Raw genomic sequence first — 25,207 nt, 5'->3', positions numbered from 1 at the left:
TATGACGTTACAAAACCGTATGGTTTTAGATGTCGTCTTAGCAGATCGCGGTGGGGTATGTAAAGTGATCCATTCGAGCTGCTGCATTTTCATCCCAGATAATGCTCCCACTGTCTATCAAGCCATCTCGAAGTTGCATAAGATCTCCGAATCCATACACGTGGATGTAGGGGATTGGACGCTACTTGGATGGTTTTGGGGCCTGATGTCGACTTGGGGTTGGAAGATTCTGATGATCATCGGAGTTGTGGTAGTGTTCCTGTTCACGTGTTGCCTTTGTGTGCAGTGTGGTCCTGCCTTATGTGGCCTCTGTGCTACAACGTGTATGAGACAACCATCTGTTACCAAGGGGACTCGGTTGGACAGAGCTATGCTACAACAACATCTCGATGGTCTGATGAATATCGAATATGATTCCGACTAGTGCTTGCCTACATGAGGGCAAAAGGAGCGTCTGAGGTTCCGTGACAATTGTAAGCGGTGCTTTCGACTCGCACGAATATGGTCGAGTCTGGTATCTATGAACCGCAAATGACGAGTTTAGTAAGTGTGCGCAGTTTTGCTGTGCTAACTTAAACCGTTCGTTTGTTATGTGGGTTTTTCATCTGTACCCACGGGTTCCATCTTAGATACGGCATCCATTTTGTCTCTTGCCCTCAAGTAGCCAGCGAACGGACGCTGTCCGCTTCGCGACCCCGGGACTCCCAAGATATTTGTGGAAGACACATGTTCTTTGTAAGTGTCTTTATGACGAGGAGGTTGCTGCTGTAAGGCAGGTGGCGCCGCTCGAGGCTCATCTTGCCGCACAGACTTATTGTCTCAGCCGTGCATCTCATTAGGCACGTCCCTTTGATGCCTGTATCTCGTGCTTTCCGATACCTCCCCTTTTACACCCTTTCCGATCTCCCCACTGTCTCCGTCTTCCTCTGCACCTGTCTTTGTTCCTATTTCGATCTATTCTACTGTCGATTGGAATTCGTTGATGGTGGGAAGATGGGTTTTTACAGTTGGGAACCGCCAAATGTTTCCGCACTTATGTTCCGGACCTTATGTGTTTCTAAGTGACCAAAGTGACCCCACTGGGAGTTAAAATGTGGGAACCGGGTTGTAAACTTTTGTGTTCAATATTATCCTATGGGTAAAAACTGTATAAAAGGAGCGATCCACAGAACCAATTTGAAGCAGTCTCCCCGAACTACACTCGATGTACTTCCTGTGACTTCTGCGTTCCCTGCAGAAAATAAACCTTGAATCTTTGACGTCAGAGGAAGTGTCCCGTGTCTCTGTGACTTGTACGCCGGAGCAGGTTACCCACGAAGGTTTCAGGTGTTGTGCCCTGGCACCGCTGGGTCCAAAAGAACCCAGTCCTTCAGAAAGAAAGGGGACAATCGAACAATGTATAAATTTACATCTACTAATCTCTAAATATACAGTGGCAAAGGGGGGTTCCATGTTTCTTGCATTTATGAACCTCTCCTCTGCCTTTGATCTGGTGAATAGGACGAAATTGTGGCAGTTACTGTTGGAGATGGGCATCGATGAGTCTTTGGTTGTGTTTATGGCTAAACTGCACCAGGAGCTTTTTGCAGCTGTCCGAGTCACAAACGATGGTAGACGCACCCCCCTGTTTAAATCCCTAAAGGGGGTGCGGCAAGGCTGCATTTTAGCCCCTGTATTATTCACCATTCACATTAATGGGTTGGGCAGTCACCTGCGGGGACAGGCAGCCGACGTTCCGCATGCAGGAGGCGTCAAAATCCCAGCACTCCTGTATGCGGACGATGCAGTGTTGATAGCCCGTACTGGGGTAGGCCTACAGCATCTCCTGGACGCTTTTGGTAGTTTTATGGAGACTCTGGACCTCAAGGTCAACGCCTCTAAATCACACACGATGGTAATGGGGCGTGAGTGTAACAAAAAAAGACACAAAACCTTTTTTTGTAGGGGAGTCCCTGTCACCAACGTATCCACATTTCCATATCTGGGGGTAATGTTTGACCAGAAAGGAACTTGGGGCCCTCAGATAAGAGCAAAAAGATTGGCTGTAATAAGATCTTCCTCAGCGGTGTTGGGCTTTGCTGGGAAGCTAGGGGCTAGGCCTATGCAAGCTCTCTTGAAAATCTACAAGAGTAAACCAGTGGCCATAGCGGCTTATGGTTCCCAGCGTTGGGGATACATAAATCTTGATCCAATTCAGAGAGCAGAAAATAGATTCATTAGATCTCTGCTCTCAGTCCCGCAATCCACCCCAACGTATTCTATCCATAAAGAGGTGGGTTTGCCTTATCTGTCTGATACCCTGAGCCTTGCACCGCTAACTTTGTGGCTGAAATTGTGGACAAATGATGATCTACCTCTGAACCACAAAATTTTGCACGATGTCTTATCCTTGGATAAACACACCAGTATCCCATGGCTGGCTTACGTAGCGAAAACCTTTGCAGACCTGGGTCGCCCAGAACTTTTTTCATCTCCGGAAAATATTAGGAGACAGGATATAGTAACCATCAAAAAGTTATTTAGGGATAGGCAGGAAGCACGGAGGGAGGAACTCGAATTGCTGAAACCTGCAGTAAGGGCACATAACCTTCTGGTTTGTACATCCTCACTCGCCCCCTACCTGAACTTTGTCACATTCCCATATCACAGGTTTTTATTAACAAAGTTTCGATTTAATTTGATACATTTCTATTTAGGCTCTTTTAAGAGTTGGCAGAAGCCTGAGCAGGCCCCACCGTGCTGCTGTGACAATTTTTCGGTGCAGGATACTCTGCACTTTGTTATGTTTTGTAGTATATACCACGAGCAGAGAAAGAAATATTTGTTGCCTATTTTGAAAAAAGCTGGTTTCGTCCAAGTAAGACCAGCCTTGCTCTTTCTACAACTTCTACCTAACACACATATTACTTTCTGCATGGCAAACTTTTTGGTAGCCGCAATGCGGGCGAAATCTGTCAGCCAAAGTTTACCTTAAAATTTTTAGTCGTTTTAGGATGTTTTTGTGCTAGATCTGTATAGAATTATTTCATCCATGTTTAAAAATGTTTTCCTTCTTTGTCTAATTGGACCTTCTTTTTGGGAAATGTAAATAGATGTACAGCATGCATTGCATTGTAAAGTAATTGTTTTTCTTTTTTTTTGTTCTTTGTATGACTTGTAATAAGTCGAATAAAGATATTCTGACACTCCCCACATACACACATATACATACCTTGAAAAAAGTAAGATTAGAGATGAGAGTGATCTTTTAATAAGGTGAAAATGTCAGCTTAAACATAACATTTTTAAATTAAAAAACACTGAAATCCTCCAGGTATTGTCAACTGTAGTAAATATAACTTGTTTCTTTCCATACTGCCCTCTAAATTAATCTCCTAGTCTCTACAAGAGTATTAAGAACTATCTGCCAACATAAGATATGGTCGAGGGGGAGAATGTACGAACAGTATCCATGTTAATCTGGGTATTCGACAAGGGTGCGTTCTCGCGCCCCTTCTTTTATCCCTCTTTATAAATGCGATTGATACCGAACTTAAGCAGGTCAATTCAGATGCCCCACAAGTTGATGGTCTGCCCATCCCGGTCCTGCTCTATGCCGATGATTCGGTGCTTTTATCAAGAACCCCTTTGGCCTACAGAGGTTAATGGACACGTTTGCAGGGTTTATCAAGGGCAGGAAGCTAAAAATCAATAATACCAAAACATTTATTATGCAGTGTGGGAAGAAAATGAGAAAGTCGAAATCCTTCTATATAGAGGATAAAAAAAATAGAAATTGTAAAAAAATTCTGTTATTTGGGGATTACGTTTAGTAGTAATGGTATGTGGTCCCAAGAAATAATTAATGTGAAGGCCAAAATGTCTAAGAGTGCCCACGGAATTTTCAAATTTGCGACTAAGCTTGGAGACCGACGTATTCATGAAATGCTGCACATCTATCGTTGTAGATGTGTGTCAATCGCATTATATGGATCCGGCGTTTGGGGACATAGTGGGCACATGGATCTACAGGTCGAGGAAAATGCTTTTATTAAAGACTGTAATGTTTACCAAAATCAGCCTCGAACGAGATTTTACACCAGGAATTGGGTTTGGATTTTTTGTCTGACCTAATCAGCCTAAGGCCCTTGATGGTGTGAAGAGCAGTCTGGATGAAGGAAAAAACTGGCTTTACCAGGAGTATTATTAGTGATTGCCTTCTCCTAGACAAGTGCTCACTGATTCCATGGATCCACTATGTTGTGGTAACAGCTAGAGACATATTTAACCTAGATGTCAAGGCTGACCCCGATTGTTTATCTGATATCCCCACGAAAGAGCTAAAGTGTTGTTATATGAGTAAGAAAACTTATCTTCGGAGAGACACAAATATGTTGTTAACAACGTCACAATTATATTTCTCCAATGTGGTGACACTTGGCTTCCAAAATTATCTGAGGATTGTTACCAGACCATCCCACCGGTTTGTCCTCACTAGACTGCAATTAGGAATAGTCCACCATCTGGTGGCATTCCCTCGTATGAAAAATCATTCTTCCTTCCCCTGCCCTTGTGACAAGATTACTAAGCAGAGTACTGTGCATTTTTTACTTATCTGCGACCTTTACTTGCACTTCCGAATTATGTACTTGAAACCATTATTAAAAAAAAAAGGCTGTAACAACGACAAAATCAGCAATGAGCCTATTGTTCTCCCTAGAGGATCCAGACGTATGTTTTTTTACAGTCGTATTTATTTGAAAATCAATGGCCATTAGAAAAAGTATGTTTTTTTAACTCTTCCCAAGTTTTATCCTTATGTGCTGAACTATGTTTATATCTCTGTTATGTTTTTTTATCTTTGTATTTCTGTACTGGTATTTTTAAATGATATTATCAATAGAGTGTATATTGAGGAACGTAAATCGCACATATTTTGTACGCTTTTATGATTGTTTTGTGAAATAATCGAATAAAGCTTTTGAAACGAAACGAGTATTAGATTTGAAAATAGTGTATTATGCTGAATCTGAATTGCTATCCCTCTTCCACTTCTTGGGGTAAGCCGTCTATGCTTTCTATCACTACCTTGGGAAAGTCGAGTGTAAAAAGGAACTTGGTTATTGAATTGCAATAAAATAGTACTGCACAATATGAAACCAGAAAATCTGAGATCATTCCTGGCTTCCCCACTTGACCAAATTGTGTAATCCTAGGCAATTGTTTTATTTCACTTTACCTCCTTTTTCATTATGATCACATATAAGAGCACGTTGAAATACATGCGCTCAGGATATGCACTGTACAAAACCTTCTCCCTGTGTTTGATTTATAAACTGCAATGGTATCCATGTTTAATGACAACCCTAGCCACCCAAAGGGTTCCACAACACAACTAACTTACGTCTTAGTTTGCTATTGGCATTGTTGTAGGCGAAGGCATGAATGATTCTATGTTCATTTTTTAAAACTACCCCTTTAAAATAAAAAATGATTTATTGATATAATCTGATGTACTAAGGTGAAACACTTCTGCATGTTAACAAACTATTTTTTTTTAATTTTGAAAAGATATTCCTATTTTTACAAGTATGTTGCAAATTGCCTTAAAAAATTAATGGGGTCCTAAAGTTAAAATGAATTTGCGGCATTAAAATATACATTTGATTATAGTTATTGGTGACTTATTAACATAGCAGATAGACCTTCCTAATATAGTCATACACCTACCACTTGATTAAATCAATACACCTGCTTTTTATATTTTGGTGTTATGACCTGAATGCCGTGTTCAGCAGAGGGAGGTGAGGTTGGGCACCCGAGTGGGGTTGGACACAGGGCCTGGGTGCAGTCCAAGACCTGCACTAAACCCCATGCTGGGCCCAGCTAGTGATATCTTACTTTATGTCAATAAAACCCATAGAAATTCACAGAAAAAAACAAAGGTTAAAGTGACGAAAGAGTTAAGAATATTAATATTATCCTACTTTTTTATGAGAAATTCACAAAAAAAAGTAAATCCTAAAGGGACGTTATAGCTAGGTAAAAAGGTCAGTTGAAACATACAGTTTTAGAGAAAACCGTTGAAATTAACAACCAGTCATAATTATCTCAAGTAATTATAACTCATGTCCTAAAGTAACTGGAGCTTGTGCCCCTGCCATGCACAGTGAAGTTTCTAAATTAAATATATATATATATATGTATATATATATATATATATATATATATATATATATATATATATATATATATATATATATATATATATATATATATATATATATATATATATATATATATATATATATATACATTCCAGGAGATGCCCCTAGTGAGGAAGTCACACCCGGAGGGGTGAACGCACACAGCTGCAGGCAGCAACACGCGCAGCTTCTCTCCTTCCTGCCACCCACAACGTAATAGCCAGACGCGTTTCAAGCGGTTATCGCTCTTCCTCAGTGGCTGAATAAACAGAGAAGCAGCTGCGTGTGGTGGAAGGATTTTTATTCCAAATTGCAGTCCCGCCCCTTTGGGCGCATGGCATCCTGGATATAGTAGTCCAAAAATGGTTGCCCCGACCTAGATTTCCATAACTCACCCCAGTGGGTGCAGCTGCCTCTCGTGAAGTATAACAATGTCTCTCCCCCAGTGGGTGATGGCACATAGAAGAAACTCTGCGCTGCTGCCAATAATCCCTCGCGGCTAGGCCCCCTCCGCTCCTTGTTGAGTCCGCGTTTGCGAGCTTCTGGATCCGCCCTGTAAGGCAGCGGGACCTCCTCGCGGCCGGACCAGCCGATTAACATACATTCCAGGAGATGCCCCTAGTGAGGAAGTCACACCCGGAGGGGTGAACACACACAGCTGCAGGCAGCAACACGTGCAGCTTCTCTCCTTCCTGCCACCCACAACGTAATAGCCAGACGCGTTTCATCGGTTATCGCTCTTCCTCAGTGGCTGAATAAACAGAGAAGCATATATATTTATATAAACTTCGGTGAACAAGCCTGCGGGACAGGCGAAACGCGTCCGAGGGTTGACAAATAAATTAATTTGTCTGGTACACAGTCTCGCCAGCGTGTGGTTTTTCTGCTCGTTGCTTCTGTTAATATATATATATATATATATATATATATATATATATATATATATATATATATATATATATATATATATATATATATATATATATATACATATATATATATACATACATATACATACATATGTATATGTGTATAATTAAAGACAATAATACAATAATAAATAAACTAATATTATTTTAGAAATGTAAGGTAATTTAGAAACTAACTTAATTATTACATTACAATAACAATTTATTTTAAATAAATATATATTAGTTAAAATTCACTTACCTTCAATGATCTGAAGTAAAATCCCACTGTAAAGATTTCTCTGCAATACCTGGGACCTAATGATCCCGATGTAATTGTCCGTGATGTAAAAACAGACATTCACATATATATCTCTCCAAGAGAAAAGGGTAGTAAGATTATTCAGAAGAAAGCTACATGGCACTTCCCTCCAAGACTTATTCCAATGGATACTGGCATCAATGGGTGTCAAGTTCGGCTTGTGAGTGGTCATCAAAGCAATCTGCTACACATGACACTGGACCGGTTTTCCATGTTTAGGAAGTTTAACACTATTGCCCAATTACGAATTTTGACAGTGCGGGGGTGGGTGGCTGGCCACCACCGCACCCACACACCACCAGGAGTCTCTGCCGCCCGCCTGTGAGAGTAATTTTGTGGTCTGGCGGGTGGGCAGCATGGTGGTTCCCACAGTGGTGCCTTTGAAAAAAGCACCGCATTTAGAACGCCACGCAGGTTCCTGCACGGCATGGACTATAAGTCCATGCTGTGCAGAAACTGGGGCACATGTACACTGGGAGGCACATGTTGTGCCACCCTCCATGCATCCCCAGGCTGAGGGGCCTGTAGGGCCTCCTTCGTTTCAGCTCTGCCAACCTTTTCAACGCTAGCGGTCCTGAACCTTGTAATATGCATGATGGTGCCGCTGTAACCTCACCTACATCTTACAATGGACCTGACTGCAGCTCAACTGCCAGGGAAAGGGGTTCCCTGGAGCAGCCAGCAGTCCAATTACGGTCCGACCACCCAAATCCTGATAGGGCCGTTAGACCGCAGGTGCAGTAGTGGCTGGACCACTCCTCGCGTCACCACGAGTCTGGCGGACCTAGGCCCTGAGTGGTGGTGGGTATTTACTTGTTGAAGCCTCAACTGTTCACTACTAGGAATTAGGTGGCACATAATGAATGCACATGTTTGCTTATGTTTTGTTTATCGAAAGGGGTAGCTTTCTGAATGCCTAAAGCTCGAAGAGCCAGTCTCTGCCCACTGCTCCAATTGGATAAAGGCGGGTCCCTCTATTGGATGGAGTAAATCTAGCAGGAAAGGAAATGCTCTCTACTAGGATGATAGCCAGTGGCTAAGATTGTAGTATTCTGAATGGTTGTGTCTTAAGTTCCATAATGAATTACAGGAGGATTAGTGTAGTTCTATTATATTAAACACATAAAAGGTGATGGGAAGCTGCTTGCAATTTGTCTAGCCACTAGCCATTGCTCGGGGTAGCATTCCCACCCATCGTTCTTTTGCATACCATGCCACCTTAGTTTGGACCCAGCCATAATCAGTTCTGACCATGCTGCAGTAGGAACAGTCCAGCCCACGCTGTCAGGCCAGTTCTATTACATCGGCAGAGAAGTTCTCAGAGATCCTGGGATTCTAGATGGGAAATGCCTTTTTCTTTTTTCTTTTCGCAGTCTTTGCTCTCCAGTCTGGCCATGTTGAAGCCCCTATTGTGGTGCTGCAGCCTGAGATAGTTATTTTCCCCATCAAGCAGGTAGGGATGCAGATCTGTATATGATGCAGCTGGAATTGAAAATATGTGGGTCTGGAGTGGGGAACCAATGTAGCTTTTCAAGTGACATGGTCAACCTTCTTGAGAACTTTGCAAATCTGCCAACTCACATGATTCTACCGTGAGACACATGAAATTAGCCCCTATCACACGGTTACCCAGTGAGGAGCCGATATCACACAGTGGCAGGGAAGTCTAGCTTAAAACCACTGTAAATAGTTACTGTCCAGGATATTTTGTGAGGCTTTGAACTGCTGATGTCTATTAAGGTGTGTGAAAACCCACCAGGACATCTGAACCAGCCTCAGCAAGCTTTTATTTTAGTTTTTGGAGGAGGGGTCTTGGGGGCAGGGTGGGGGCAAACATGCCTCTTCGGTACTTCTTGGCACGAGGCTCCACCTCCTTCAAGGCCCCGCCCCCTCCTCACACGGCGAGATTTTCCCTTAGGTTGGCAGGTATGCCTCTGATGGCCCTGCTGCAGCTTGTATGATGTATTCAGAGAAAGCATGTGGTGTTGGGATAATGTAGAGTGAAGCACCGCCTTCCCCAAGGTGTGAAGGAAATAATGCTTGAACTGTTGCTCTGAAGTCAGTGCTCACTTTCTCCAGGAGGTATTTTATTTATGGCTTCCGTAAGACTAACTACACGCACAGTTGGTCTGCCAGTGCAGCTGCAGTTATCATGCAAATCTCTTCTTATTATCTCTCATTTTGGAAAAGCCTTCAAAGAGCCATGTTTGTGGAGGGACAGGGCCCCAGGGCCTAATTTCAGGAAATTGTCTCACAGCGCTTTGATACCACAAACAATTACGTTAATAGTCATTAAATAGTAAAACCGGAGAGAAAAGGTTTACATCTGTACCATGAGATAAAATCTGAGTGCAGGAAGATGCTTGTAGACATGCTTGAGTACTTCCTGTGAGCCTGCTGAAGTCTGTTGGCCATGAGATTTCCACTCGCCTTTTAGTGAGCACATTTCTGACTGAGCAGGGGCTGAAAGGGCTCATCCATGGATTCTTTCTTTACGTATTGAGTAGCTGTGTGACGGCTTGCGTTGCTTTAGAGTGTTGACAGACACAAAAGAAAATCAGCGTAACCCCTTGCGTGCTTATGACGGAACCACGCAGTCATGAGCCACGGGCGGCGTGTGCTCATGGCGGCGTGGTTCCGTCATGCGACTCCCGCTCCGCCCACGTGGCATTAAATCCCCGCCTGTGTGGGCGAATTAATGAGCGGGCGGGCCGTGACGGAACAACGGCGTCATGAGCACACGCCGTCCGTGACTCATGACTTAGTGGTTCAGTCACGAGCACAGCAGCGCTGCGCTCACCCCCTAGCCCCCTGTGCATCGGTGAAATTCGCGTCACGGCCAAGGGGTTAATGCTTGATAGAAGAGGTTAGGGGCAAATATATGAGGTCCTTGAACCGTCGGAGCGTTACTATGTGTGACGTCTGGTGGCGAAAATCACAAACTCATATCTATGAGGCCATGCAAAACCATGCATGGTAAGGCAAGGCAGCGCAAATCGTTGCGTTGCCTTACTCTGCGGTCAGGAGGAGCTCCATGGGCGCTGCAGTGGGTTTTTCCACGCAACACCCATGGATTTTCACACTTTCCCAGACTTACGTGAGCATGTCATGCTGGGGAAGCACCAAAACCTTACACCTCCTGAGGTGAGGTGTAAGAGGGAGAAATAGCTTTATTTCTCTTCTTTTTTTACTCTTTCCATGTATGCTGCATTCTGCCGCACGTTTAGAAAGTGCAAAATGTCTTTTAGGATTGTTTTTGTGCAGGAAGGTACCCCTTGTGCAAGGATGTCTGTGTCGGTGCTAGGCTGCCGAAACAGCACTCGCGCAGAGGGATTGGACAGGAATGAACCCTTTTGCATTAATATGGTGAATTCCAGCCCTTTCACTTTGGCATAGGGAAGTGCAGCAGGCTGAATTGCTGCTCTGCCCTACACCAAATCCCCATAAATGATGGCCCTAGTAGTGTGTAGTTGGCTACGTTAAGCGACTGAGTCCAATATTCTTTAATCATGCCCCCTGCCATGTACTAAGAACAGTAGAAGTCTGAATAGTTCAGCTTTCGAGTGTTTCCCACACAGTCATTATTGTCCCTTGCACACCCACTGATCTGCCTTCCTGGTTCATCCTCTTAAAGGGTAGTGGTTCATCTGGTGGGCAGACTTTGAGCAAAGTTCTCTGGTTGCAATGTAATGAGTTTTCAATTTCTACAAATATAGAGGGCCTCTCCCCCACATGTTTTAATTGGCAGTCCCATGTATATATCACATATGTAACCTTGGTAGTTTGATTTAACTAAACTCAGACAAGGCCAAGGGGACTATGAGGATTAAAACCTGTGATCGCATGCTATAGCTCATAGGGCTCGCCACAAAGCCACTTGCACGTTTAAGTTTGACTTACGAATGCAAATGGTTTGATTTACCAATGTAAATCCACTTTGGTAGTATAAAAATGTGAAATAGCACCACTAAAAGAGTTCCCTCATACATGATAGTTCCTCTGTGTGGAGTAAATTTGATGATTGAGTACATTTCTTACCAGGGGTGCGGAGTGGGCGGTCTAGAGAATGGAAATAGTCATAGATATACGCCTATCAAAACAAGGAGTGAATTTGAATCCTGAGCAGGAATGGAGAAGGAACACTCACAAAACTGGTTTTGTGCAGAGGTAGAGGTTTTCTGCCGGAAAAATCATTTTCACTTTAAAATAAATATAAATAGGATTTCAGTTGCATTCATGAGAAGATATTTGCACATGCGCATGGATATACGAGATAGTATTACTCATGTGCAAATGCCTTTGCATGCATGTAAAAGGATATTTAAAAATATTTTCTGAAACGTGCAACTGTCCAGGTTTCCAGGATTAGTCTTGAATAACACTGTGAATTGAAAAAAATAATAACATACTATCCACCCACATAAGGAAATAAACCTCTGAATGCAGATTTACATATCAGACCAGGCCCTGTAGGGGATGCATTAGTCCACTGAGTCACCTAAGCAGCTAACACAGAATCAGGTGGCAGGTGATCATTTTTCAAACCGTCTGTGTGGATGCAGGGCCGCCTTTAGCAGTGGGGGCTCGTGGTGCGACAGTCTTTTTTGGCAACCCCATCCCCTCCATGACCTCCTGCTCAGATTCCCTCATTACCACCCTGCAAAAGTGCCCCTCACATCTCCAAAGCCCCTCTCTCACAAAATTTCATTTGTTTTAAAACTCTGGCAAAGGCTGGCTTTACTAATCCACTCAGCTAGCCACATAAAATACAGATCCGTTCTTTGCAGCAGGATATTTACCCTCTGCACTACCTTAAGGAGAGTCAAAACTGCCACTAGACAAAACTCAGATTTCCCTTCAGCAGAAACATTAATCACAATGGTTACTCTGACATCTTTATTGCTACCTGAAAGCTGGAGGCACAAGCAACTCTGTAGCAGGTGCTTTTAAATAGTAAGCTGTTGCTAAACACAGTCAGCAGCGGCTGGCACTGATCAGAGGTTGGGGGGAGGGCAGGAGGAGGGTACGCAGGAGGAAGCGGTGAGGGCTGAAGGGGGGAACGCGGGGGTAAGAGGGAATAAAAAAAGTACCTTCTGCTGCTTCCTCACATCCGTAGTCCTCCCTCGCTCGGCCTTACCAGAAGCACACCCAGGCGATCAGTCAGCCAATCACAACGCTGCCTTAGCAGCATTGTGGTTGGTCTGAGCACTGTGTTTCAGCACTCAGATGCTGACCAGAAGCCTGGGCATGTTCTGCACATAGGCTGTAATACAGCCTGCATGGAAAACATGCGAAGTGTGCAAGACTGTTTTGTGGGGCCCGAGAGGGCCGGCCAAGCAGTCACTGCGCACTTTAGGAGTGTGCTTCCACTCCTTCCCTGACCCCGCCCCCTGACACAAACCAGGCGGAAGTTGGAGAAAATACAATGATAATAATATAAGTTATTATCATTTTATTTTCCCTTTGTGTCACTGAAAAAAAGCAGAGGGGCAATGCTCCTCAACTTTAGAGGACGAGCCGCCACTGAACACAGCGTCCCACCTCCAGTTCAGCACCCAGTTCGGCTGCAGCGGTCGCATGCCCTAATGCCAGTACTGTCTGGATATACAAAGACACATGCACATGCAAACGCACACAGCGACTGAATTTCAGGAATGCACTTGATGAATAGGGCATTCCTAAAAAGTACTTTCATTTTAATATTGTGAGTGCATTTTGTATCTGCAGGTTGAAAAGTACTTTTGTAAACATGACAGCAAATAATATTTTACAGCAGATAGTGTTGGCCCGACCCATTCGGTCTCAGCCTTTTCTTTCTCTAGGGTTTCCAGATTTGCCAGTGCTGACTCAGCACTGTACATTTTTTTTTTTTTATTTCTAGCCAAAAAAGACTACACACACCAGAATGCTTTTATTGTAAAAGAAAATAATAAACCTGAGCTCTTATGAAAGTGAGTTCATGGGGAGTTAAATATTTTTATGCAAATTGCTAGGTTTCTTTTAATCCATGTTCTGGCTGTTAATAAATGCCGGTATATTTATCTATTGAGATGAATAAGTTACAGTGAGATGGATTGATTTGCTCAAAATCAGAAAATGTATAGAAAACAGGCCCTGTGTTTCTACAAAAGACAATTTAGCCCATAGATAAAATGTTCTTGAGCAGAAGAATAAGGCTTCTTTCGAGAGCTCTTTGTGAACCAGCTCAGTCTCCACTAATGTAAAGTTTGGTTCATTTTCACCCAAGAAACCAACATAAGCTTTAGAGTCTCAACCAATATGTCTTCTAAGAACAGAATTATGTATTTATTTATTTAAGTGTTTAGTCAATTAAAACCATCACACAGAAATTATTTAAGTTTCAAAAACATGAACAATTACTTTACTTTTTATCTAAAACATTGTCCTCGCATGTTTTGTCAAATTGTTTTCCTATAAAAAAGCATACCAAAAAGACCTTTTAATAATCATTAAAAAAAAAACAAGTCTCTCCTATTACAGCGGCTTTGCAAAAAAACTGTTAGTTTGCTCCTAAATGATAGTTATCTCCCACGTAGGTCAGCCTTCAATGCATGTTGTTTGAACAGACTTCTGCCTCAATCGGACATTGACAAACCTGGTCAGTGGAGGAGCCCAGGCTCTGCCACACTTTCACCTACCGACAGGCAGCGCATTTCACAGGGATCCATTGCCACTTTTTGACCTTTCCAGATATGTCCTGAAATGTTTCTGCTGCACTTGGCCAGAGGTTGGAAACAACAACATCCCACATGGAGAGCTCTGTGGGGTCTTCCCACGCGCCAAGCCAAGAGTTACTAGAAAGATGTCCAATCTCATTTTCCATCCTAATATCAAATAATATGGTAATTATAATATAAATTCCTGATTTCTCACAGAATTGCTTCTGTAACCACAGCACAGGAGGCCAAAACCCAAATACCAGACATGTGCGTGCAAATAGCGCAGTGCATAGAAGATCTGTTTTCCAAGAATCCAGCTTCAACAGTTGCATTGCTCAAGCACTCAGCATCCACATGAGCTTTTGGGAGGAAACTAGTATTTCCTTTGGCCAGAGACTTCTAGATTCCATAGGACATTGACAAACCTGGTCAGTGGAGGAGCCAAGGGCCCGCTACACTTTAACACATTGCCAGTGCTCCCATTTCACAGAGCATTATTGACACTTTTTGAGGTTTCCAGATAGGTTCTCAAATGTCTCTGCTGAACTTGGTCAGGGATTGGAAACGACAAAAACCCACATGCAAAGATATGTTCGATCTTCTGATGCGCCATGGCAACAGTAATTAGAAAGATGCCTGATCTAATTTTTAATCATAAAGTGAAATAATATGGTCGTAGTTATGGAATTCCTGATTTTTTACGGAATTGCACTTAATCCACTGCAAAGATGAGATGAGATGAGTCCTATTTCTCTCCATCCTGCATTTCCCAAAATTCTGGAAAAGCATGTTAATTAGGGCTGGGCGTAGGTTGCGTAGCGCCACTATGCACACTATGCAGAATTTTGGAAAAAATATGTGGAAAATGAGGGCATGGCCTAAGGGTCCGTGTGCCCGGGACAGGGGTCCCTCGTGCCTGGGCAGGCTCCCCGAACTCCCCGGCCTGGCTGGGTTGGAAAGCAGGGACCGGCCCCGGGGCCTGGGTTTCGGTCAGGGCCTGGTGTTTGGGAAACCCCGTCCTGCAGCCTGCCAAGAGTCCATCTGCCCAAGACAAGGGTCCCTGGTGCAGAGCCCTGGAGGCCTGCAAGGCTCCATGGGTCCCGGGCAGACCTCCCTGGGCAGCTCGACCCCAGGAGCGCCTGTGGGCCTCCCCATGCCTGAGACCCAGTGTGGGGTTTCAGAGCCCCTCTGAGCCCTGCAGCCCCGGAACCCTGCAACCCCTGAGCCCACCAGCCCCCGAGCCCTGCAGCCCCCGAGCCCTGCAGCCCCCGAGCCCTGCAAGGGCAGGCAGGAGCCCTCCCGCGAAGGCTCGGGGTAGGCAGATTGGTGTCATTTCGGTCCTGGCCATCTGGTCGCACCGTTCCCCCTCGGCCATCTGGGCGCACACAATGCTTTCCAGTGGGGCGACCAGATGGCCGGGCTTCCCTGGAAGTCCAAGGGGCCATTTGCCTCCCCGATCCCAGCGAGGGCTTCAGGAGGTCGGGCCCTCAGCGCCCTGGGTCCCCTCCATCACTTGGTGCACGCGGGTTCCTAGAAAGAGGGGTAGCCTTCCTCCGGGTTACTAGGGGCAGGGTATGCCGGGACACTCCTTCCGGGCTGGCTGTGACCAGATGGGCTATGCTCGGACAACACCTCTCCTCTGTTCGGGTCGGGCTCCATGGGTCCCGGGCAGTCTCCCCCGGGCGTCCAGGCCCGAGAGCTCCCTATGCCTGAGGCCCAGCCGGGGTCCTCGAGCTGCAGTGAAGCTGAGCCCCCGAGCCCTGCGTGGGCAGACGAGAGCCCTCCCGTGAAGGCTCGGGTTGGGCAGCTGGGAGTTCTTTAGGTCCCGGCCATCTTGTTGCACCTAACCCCTCGGCCATCTGGTCTCACGCAATGCTTTCCAATGGGATTACCAGATGGCTGGGCTTCCCTGGAAGTCCCGATGAGGGGCTATTTGCCTCCGGGATCCCAGCTAGGGCTCCAGGAGGTCGGGCGCGTCCGTGCCTAGGGTCCCCTCTGTCTTGCGGTGCGCACAGGTTACCAGAAAGGGGGGTAGCCTTCCTCCGGATTACTAGGGACAAGGTACTCTGGGACCCCTCTCGGCCTAGCGGTCCTCAGCCGGCAGCTGGATGGGCCAGGAACCCGCCCCAGCCCTGGGCCCATCCCGGGGCCTGCCGTGTGGCAGGCTGCCCTGGATGGGTCCGGCGGGCCCGGTGAGCCTCCCCTTGTTGGGCCGGGTCCAGGGGCCCCGGGGAGGGTGGCCTCCCCACCCCAGGCTCTGTCCTCAGTTCCTGCTGCGTGTCAGGGTGCCCAAACGAAGTCCTGCAGGCCAGAGGAGGCTTCCCCTGCGTCTCTGGGCCTGGGAGCCCTGGCTGGGTCCAGAGTCCCTGCCGGGCCCCGGGTCGGGTGCTCCGGCCCTGGGCCCTGTCCCCCAGCCTGCCGCACTGCCAAAGTTGTGCCCAGGGAGCCTCCCCTTGCTTGGCTGGGTTCAGGAGCTCCGGCCGGGGCCCCTGAGGGCCCGGGGAGGGTGGCCTCCACACCCCGGGCTCCGGCCTTGGTCCTTCTGCATGGCAGGGTCCCCGGGATGGTGTCCAGCAGGCCGGGGGAGGCTTCCCATGTGCCTCTGGGCCTGGGAGCCTGGCTGGGTCCAGGGGCCCGCCGGGCCCCGGGTCGGGTGCTCTGGCCCTGGGCCCTGTCCTCCAGCCTGCCGCACTGCAAAAGGCCCAGGATGGGGTTCCGTTGTGCCCTGGGAGCCTCCCCTTGCTTTGCTGGGTTCAGGAGCTCCGGCTCGGGCCCCTGAGGGCCCCTGGGAGGGTAGCTTCCCCACCCCAGGCTCCGTCCTTGTTCTTGCCGCATGGCAGAGTGCCCGGGCTGGGGTCCGGAGGGCCCGGGAAGGCATCCTCTGTGCCTCCAGGCTTGGGAGACACGGCTGGGTCCAGGGGCCCGTGGGGCCCTGGGTGGGGGTGCTCCGGCCCTGGGCCCCACGTCGGTCCCTTGCAGGCTTCCCCTGTATGTCATCATGTCCGTGGGCCCCAGGTCCGAGGGCCCTTTGGGTCCCCCCTCACAGCCTCCATGGCTGGGTCCAACTGGGGCCCTGGGCCTCCAGTCATCCATGCCCCGGCGCCCACTCAATCTTTCGTTGGGACACAGAGTGACCAGATTACTTCCCTTTCGTGCCCGGCCATCTGTCAACACCTTTCCCCTCGGCCATCTGGTCGCACCAATCCCCTCGGCCATCTAGTCGCACCCAATGCTTTCCTATGGGGTGACCAGATGGCCGAGCTTCCCTGGCAGTCCATTTGCCTCCCCGATCCCAGCGAGGGCTCCAAGAGGTCGGGTACTTTTGCGCCTAGGGTCCCCTCTGTCACCTTGTGTGCACAGATTACAAGAAGGGGGGTAATGTGGGGGTATTGTTCCTCCGGATTAGTAGGGAGAGGGTCAGTCTGACCTCCGTGAGGTCCTGCGATTATGAAACAGGGGAAGGCAGAACCCGGGCCTACCCGCCAGGGCCCCCAGGGGCCCGGGTATGCACCTGCCTCTCAGCCCCTTGCAATGATCCTTTTTCTCTGAGTTTGCTCAGGCAGACCTCCGTGAGATCCGGCGATGCTGAGACAGGGGAAGGGAGCACCCGGGCCCGCCCGCTGTGGCCCCTAGGGGCCCGGGTATACACCTGCCTCTCAGCCCCATCCCGATGGTCCTTTTTCTCCAAGTTTGCTCAGGCAGACCTCCGTGAGGTCCGGCGATGCTGAAACGAGGTAGGCAGCATCCCGGGCCCACCCGCCTGGGTCCCCGGGGGCCCGGGTACACACCTGCCTCTCAGCCCCTTCCCGATAGTCCTTTTTCTCCGAGTTTGCTCAGACAGACCTCCGTGAGGTCCGGCAATGCTGAGACAGGGGAAGGCAGCACCCGGGCCTGATGGTCCTTTTTCTCTGAGTCTGCTTGCCCCGGGAGCAGGCAGGCAGGGGATGCTAAGCCAGCATACCCTCCTGAGCAGGGTGGCCTGCCAGGGGATGCCCCAGCCGTACTCTGGTTGTACTCTCAGTCCATTTAGGGATGGACTGCTTGGCCAGCCTCAGCTGTTGTTTTGAGCAAAGAATTTCCACCCTGCATGGACTGGCTGGAGGCCCTTTACCCAGCAGAGCAAAGGCAGAGTGGCCCGGCAGCTTGTGCCTCCCAGAGGTCTGACCTGAACAGAAGGGGTTGGGCTGGCCAGGCCCTTGGATGCTGCTGCCCAGCAGGTCTGTAGGCCCTGCGCACCACACCGTCACCCCTCTCTGCCCAGCACATTTCTACAGCAGCTCAGAACGACTGATCCGAGGGGTGCTGCCGCTGCCAGGCTCTGGCACTTCTGCGTCTCGCTCAGGCTGTGCCTCGGCCTGCCTCTCCCTCCCGTGAGACGCGGCTGGGCCTGCCAGTGCCCATGCGACCGCTCCTCTCCACACCCCTCCAGTGAGCCCTCCCGCCCAGGCGGGTGGGCTCCTTTCCCTGGCAGGCTCCCGAGAGATAGAGGGGCGCGCGAAGGTTGGCGGTCGGGGAGATGGGCATGCGTCCCCTACCCCGCCAGCAGGTGCGGATACCTGGTTGATCCTGCCAGTAGCATATGCTTGTCTCAAAGATTAAGCCCTGCACGTGTAAGAACACACTTCCGGTACAGTGAAACTGCGAATGGCTCATTAAGTCAGTTATGTTTCCTTTGAACGCTCCATCTGTTACTTGGATAACTGTGGTAATTCTAGAGCTAATACATGCCGACGAGCGCTGACCTCCCGGATGCGTGCATTTATCCGACCAAGACCAATCCGGGCTCGCCTGGCCGCTTTGGGGACTCTAGATAACCTCGGGACGATCGCACGTCCCCGTGACGGCGACGATACATTTGAATGTCTGCCCTATCAACTTTCGATGGTACTTTCCGTGCCTTCCATGGTGACCAGGCGTAACAGGGAATTAGGGTTTGATTCCGGAGAGGGAGCCTGAGAAACATCTACCCCATCCAAGGAGGCAGCAGACGCGCAAATTACCCATTCCTGACTCTAAGAGGTAGTGAGGAAAAAAAACAATACAGGACTCTTTCGAGGCCCTATATTTGGAATGAGTACACTTTAAATCCTTTAACGAGGATCCATTGGAGGGCAAGTCTGGTGCCAGCAGCCGCGGTAATTCGAGCTCCAATAGCGTATATTAAAGTTGCTGTTGTTAAAAACTTGTAGTTGGATCTTGAGATCGAGCTGGCAGTCCACCGTGAGGCGATCTCCCGCCTGTCCCAGCCCCTGCCTTTTGGTGCCCCCTTTATGCTCTTAACTGAGTGTCCTGGGGGTCCAAAGCGTTTAATTTGAAAAAATAGAGTGTTCAAAGCAGACCGGTCGCCTGATTACTTCAGCTAGGAATAATGAAATAGGACTCTGGTTCTATTTTGTTGGTTTTCGGAACTGGGGCCATGATTAAGAGTGACGGCCGGGCGTATACGTCCTCTTAATCAGGACACACCGGGTCCTCTTGAAAAGCAGTGGTGCAGTCATTTAATGCTTTACTTTGAACTCAGAGTTTGAGTAATGTAACACCTTAAAATGTCAGTCGAGTTCTCTGCCCCCAAAGCTGCCCGTTTCTGAATCTGGGGTTGGTGTAACTGTGACTCTTAGAGTATATCCATTTGTATCTCTTCTTTGAGTGACTTTACTACTTCTACATTTGCACTTTGTCTTTCGATTTGTATCTCTTACTTGTGTGACTTTACATCTTGTACAGTTGCATTTTTTTCTGTTTGTAACTTTTATGTAACGCATGCAATCCTAAATCCTTATGTTTTGTTACTAGTTCTTATGTAAAGCGCTCTGACACCTTCGGGTAAAGTTTGCGCTATATAAAATCACATTAAATAAATAAAAATAAAAAAATTTAGAAAAATTGTGCCGCTAGAGGTGAAATTCTTGGACCGGCGCAAGACGAACCAAAGCGAAAGCATTTGCCAATAATGTTTTCATTAATCGAGAACGAAAGTCGGAGGTTCGAAGACGATAAGATACCATCGTAATTCCGACCATAAACGATGCCGACTAGCGATCCAGCGGTGTTATTCCCATGACCTGCCGAGCAGCTTCCGGGAAACCAAGTTCTTTGGGTTCCTGGGGGAGGATGATTGCAAAGCTGAAACTTAAAGGAATTGACAGATGGGCACCTCCAGGAGAGGAGCCTGCGGCTTCATTTGACTCAACACGGGGAACCTCACCCGAAACCTTACACAGAAAGGATTGACAGATTGATGGCTCTTCCTCGATTCTGTGGGTGGTGGTGCATGGCCGTTCTTAGTTGGTTGAGCGATTTGTCTTGTTAATTCCGATAACAAACGAGACTTCTCCATGCTAATTAGTTATGCGCCCCCAGCGGTCGGCGTCCAACTTCTTAGAGGGACAAGTGGCGTTCAGCCAATTGAGATCGAGCAATAACAGGTCTGTGATGCCCTTAGATGTCCGGGGCTGGACGCGCGCTACATTGAACGGATCAGCATGTGTCTACCCTTCGCCGACATGTGTGGGTAACCTGCTGAACTCTGTTTGTGATAGGGATTGGGATTGCAATTATTTCCCATAAACGAGGAATTCCCAGTAAGTGCAGGTCATAAGCTTGCGTTGATTAAGTCCCTGCCCTTTGTACACACCGCCCGTCGCTACTACTACAGATTGGATAGTTTAGTGAGGTCCTCAGACCGGCCCGCTGGGGTCGGCAACGGCCCTGGCAAAACGCTGAGTAAACGATCAAACTTGACTATCTAGAGGAAGTAAAAGTCGTAACAAGGTTTCCATAGGTGAACCTGCGGAAGGATCATTAATGGCGGAGCGGCCCGGGAACCAACGGCGCCAGCTGGAAGCCCTCGGCTGTGTCCTGCAAGCACGCACCCTAGGCACAGGGCCCGGCCCTGCTCTGGCGCTCCCCGGCTGGTGGAGCAGTCCGCGGCCGCATGGGGCGCCTGGGTGAGGACCGGGACTTCAGCGGGTCTCTTCCCCCTGGGGAGGCCCTGACCGATATGTGAGAGACTCGGGCATGGGTTGTGGCCCCTGTCTCCTGTCTCTCTCCTAGACCGAACCCAAATTTACCTGGCACGACCCCCACCGCGGTGGGGGTAAACCGAATGGCAGTGCATCCCCAGGCTGGTTTCACCCCTCCCTCGAAAGGCCCTGGCACCGGCTGGGCCCTCCTGTGCCCGAGTCCCGGCCCGACCGGGGTCCAGGCGACCGAGGAGCTGCCCTTCTCTTGTGGCAGGGTGGCCTGGAAGAGAAGGGGCCGAGGGCCTGTGAGGGGACCCTGGCTCCTCTTGGTGTGAGGCGTGCGGGATGGGGAGCCGCCTGGCTTTTCCCTTCTGGCGCCTCCGACCTGGGCAAAAGGTGGGCGGGGCTGATCGCCAGTCCACCGGCATGGCTTGGACTGCCCGGCAACAGACGGCTGATGTGCAGGTGGAGCGACCCTCCCTCGTTGCCAGGTACCCGGTTTGACCTGGTCCCGTGCGACCAGGCCGAGGGATTTGAAGACTTGTGCGGTCCCTCCCGGTTACCCCGGGAGGGACTGGCGGCTGCAGGGCTGTCTGCTCCCATCGAGCTGGTTGCCCCCTTCCTTGCCCGTGGATGGGTGGGGGGGAGTGCCTGGCAATGTTTTTTTTTTCCATTAGTGCAGTCTGATTCCCAGAGGAGAAGCCTTGAATGAGGCGCCCGGGCCGTCTCGCCGCACGGGCGGCGGACGGATGGCGTCGCCTTCCTCCCGCCTCTCCTGCACCCGCAGGTGGACGAACATTTTTGAAAAGTTGCTTGTGGCTCTTGGCGGTGGATCACTTGGCGCGTGCGTCGATGTAGAAAGCAGCTAGCTGTGAGAATTAGTGTGAATTGCAGGACACATTGATCATCGACACTTCGAATGCACCTTGCGGCCCCTGGTTCCTCCTGGGGCTACGCCTATCTGAGGGTCACTCAATCGTCAATCGCCCAGGGCTTCTCTGGGACGGGGTGGGGCCATCGCAGGGTTAGCTCTGCTTCCCCTTTGTCCCCCCACAAGGTCAGACCCCCAGAACGCCTGTGGCAGGGTCTCTCGCCTGGTCCTGCCGTGGAAGTACGCCGCCGGCAGGACTGGCCCCCGAGAAAGGGTTCTGGCGAAAGGTCCACCCCAGGCCTGTCCTAGGGCGCCTGGCTGTGTGCTGTGCGTGGCTGTCTGTAGTGTCCCGGCTGCCCGCATGCATCCGCCTTGGGCGCCCACCTCCGTGGCCAGCTTCCCCTCGAGGGCGAAACTCCTCCAGATCTGATCTGGGAAAGAGGACACAAGCTGCCGGGACGACAGGCCCCCGCTCCGGCAGGGGCCTGGCCTTCCCCGGCATCCCCCTTTGCCACTCCAGCGTCATTCTTCCGACTATGACCTCAGATCAGACGTGGTGACCCGCTGAATTTAAGCATATTACTAAGCGGAGGAAAAGAAACTAACCAGGATTCCCCCAGTAATAGCAAGTGAAGAGGGAAGAGCCCAGCCCCAAATCCCAGCTCGGTGGCGGGCGCGGGAAATGTGGTGTACAGAATACCGACTCCCTGGCATCGCTCAGGGGGCCCAAGTCCTTCTGATCGAGGCTCACCCCACGGGCGGTGTTGGGCCGGTAGTGGGCCCCGGCGTGCCGGGATCAGGTCTTCTTGGAGTCGAGTTGCTTGGGAATGCAGCCCAACGCGGGTGATAAACTCCATCTAAGGCTAAATACGGGCGCGAGACCGATAGCCAACAAGTACCGTAAGGGAAAGTTGAAAAGAACTTTGAAGAGAGAGTTCAAGAGGGCGTGAAACTGTCGAGAGGTAAACGGGTGGGGTCCGTGCAGTCTGCCCGGATGATTCAACACGGCAGGATGGTTGGTGGCCCGGGAGTTCTGGCCCCCCGAAGGGCGCATTTCCTCCACGGTGGTGTGCTGCAATGAAGCTAAGGGCGATGCGCGCCAGCTGAGGTGGGATCCTGCTGTGCTTCCAGTGGCGGACGCACCACCGGCCCGTCTGGTCCGCTCTGTCTGGGAGGTGGAGCATGAGCCTGCGTGATAGGAACCGAAAGATGATGAACATTGCCGGGGCAGGGCGAAGCCAGAGGAAACTCTGGTGAAGGTCTGTAGTGGTCATGACGTGCAAATCAGTCATCTGACCTGGGTATAGGGGCGAAAGACTAATCGAACCATCTAGTAGCTGGTTCCCTCCGAAGTTTCCCTCAGGATAGCTGGCACTCGGAGCCCCCAGTTTTATCTGGTAAAGCGAATAATTAGAGGCTTTGGGGCCAAAACGATTCCCACTGTCCCTACATACTATCTAGCGAAACCACAGCCAAGGGAACGGGGATCAGCGGGGAAAGAAGGCCTCTTGATCTTGATTTGATGATTGAATTCTCAATTTAGTAGTAGTAAAGTTAGGACTCCTAACTTTAGGACTCCTAAATGCCTTCTGCGAATACCGAAAGTCTTAAAATTAGGATTTTTCTCAACTTTACTACTACTACTAAACTGACAAAAATACTAATTTTGAGACTTTCGGTATTCACAGAAGACATTTAGGAGTCCTAAAGTTAGGAGTCCTAACTTTACTACTACTAAATCGAGAAAAATCCTAATTTTAAGACTTTCGGTATTCACAGAAGGCATTTAGGAGTCCGAAAGTTAGGAGTACTAACTTTACTACTCCTAAACTGAGAAAAATACTAACTTTAGGACTTTTGGTATTCACAGAAGGCATTTAGGAGTCCTAAAGTTAGGACTCCTAACTTCTGTGAATACCGAAATGAGAAAGTGCCTTCTGTGAATACCAAAATGAGTAAGTGCCTTCTGTGAATACGAAAATGGTAGTAAGTTTAGGATTTTGTCTTAAGTTAGTTCTGTGAATCAGGCCCTTGGTGTATGTGCTTGGCTGAGGAGCCAATGGGGCGAAGCTACTATCTGCGGGATTATGACTGAACGCATCTAAGTCAGAATCCCCCCAAAACCGTAACGATACTGCTGTGCTGTGGAGCCTCGGTTAGCCTGGGATAGCCGGCCTCTCTTGAGGGGCCGGTGCATAGAGCCGCTTGCTTGGGGCCCGGGAGCAGACGGACGGGGGCCGCCTCCATCGCCCTTAGTGTACCGCTGGTTGGTGGGGCACCCGGGGTAAATAATTTGTAGATGACCTGATTCTGGGTCAGGGTTTCGTAAGTAGCAGAGCAGCTACCTCGCTACGATCTATTGAAAGTCATCCTCCGAGCCAAGCTTTTGTCTCTCCGTGCGTGGGTGCCCGTGGATGCACTCCTCCACCCCACCCAGGGGTGGGTCCCTCTGCAGCTGGGCCGGTGGGAGGGATGTGGAGGGGGTAACCCCGGCCCGTGGGAGCCCGCCTCCACCACGTGCCCTGTGGCATGGGGGCCTCCCCCTCCCATCCCTGCCCCACAGGGCTGCGGGATGGGGGCCACCATCCCTTGCAGGTCGACAGGGTGACCAGATGGCCTGGGCTGACGGGGCCTCCCCTGCTCACTGCTCCCTGAAAAGTAGGGCAGGGAGGCGAGCAGCAGCCATCCGGGGGAAGGAGTCTCCCTAGCGGCTGCCTCGGTGCGCCGATCCACCCTCATCGGACTGCAAGGGCAACTGGGTAAGGCACCCTCCCAGGCCACCTGGGCGCTGGGCCGACCCGGGCCATCTGGTCGACTGGCTGTGCGACCAGATGGCCCTGCGGGCTGGGCGAACAGATGGCCCTGCGGTCAGGGCGATCAGATGGCCCTGTGGGCTGGGTGACCAGATGGCCCTACGGGCTGGCGGCCGGGCTAACTCCAACTTTTGTCCCTCCCCAAAGTTCTATAAGCCCCCAATATGTGGGGGCTTGATAGTCAAGAAAAATGGGTCCCCGGGCAGGCCGTCAGGGCAAGGATGTGGCCTGGGCTTCCTTGGTTCAAGCCAAGGGTCCGGGTGCTGGGGACTGGGGGGGTCCACCGGGGCCCGGGGAGGCTCTCCCCAATCTGGCTAGGGTTCGGAAGCTGGGACCGGGCCCGGGGCTCGTGCTGCGTCCCAGGGTCCCAGGCTGCGACAGCCTCTCTTCCTGGAAGCCGGCTAAGGGTCCGGGCACTGGTGACGGGGGTCCGCCGTGGCCGGGGAGAGCGACCGTGCCCGGGGCT

The 25,207-nt window shown here is 49.6% G+C and overlaps 1 non-coding gene and 2 pseudogenes across 1 annotated transcript; all 3 read left to right on the top strand.

Annotated features, from left to right (window-relative positions):
• The first annotated feature begins 18,648 nt into the window (after window positions 1–18,648).
• LOC147692983 (18S ribosomal RNA) lies at window positions 18,649–20,899 on the top strand (annotated as a pseudogene).
• A 975-nt stretch (window positions 20,900–21,874) lies between these two features.
• Window positions 21,875–22,028, top strand: LOC147692982 (5.8S ribosomal RNA). Its single transcript, XR_015300238.1, has one exon. It is a non-coding gene; the product is annotated as a 5.8S ribosomal RNA (ribosomal RNA).
• Window positions 22,029–22,465: 437 nt separating this feature from the next.
• On the top strand, window positions 22,466–24,318 carry LOC147692981 (28S ribosomal RNA; annotated as a pseudogene).
• Window positions 24,319–25,207: the final 889 nt, after the last annotated feature.

Source organism: Lissotriton vulgaris, chromosome 9 (genome assembly GCF_964263255.1).
Source record: "Lissotriton vulgaris chromosome 9, aLisVul1.2, whole genome shotgun sequence".
Lineage (NCBI taxonomy): Eukaryota > Metazoa > Chordata > Amphibia > Caudata > Salamandridae > Lissotriton > Lissotriton vulgaris.
This window is presented reverse-complemented; position numbering and strand designations above follow the sequence as displayed.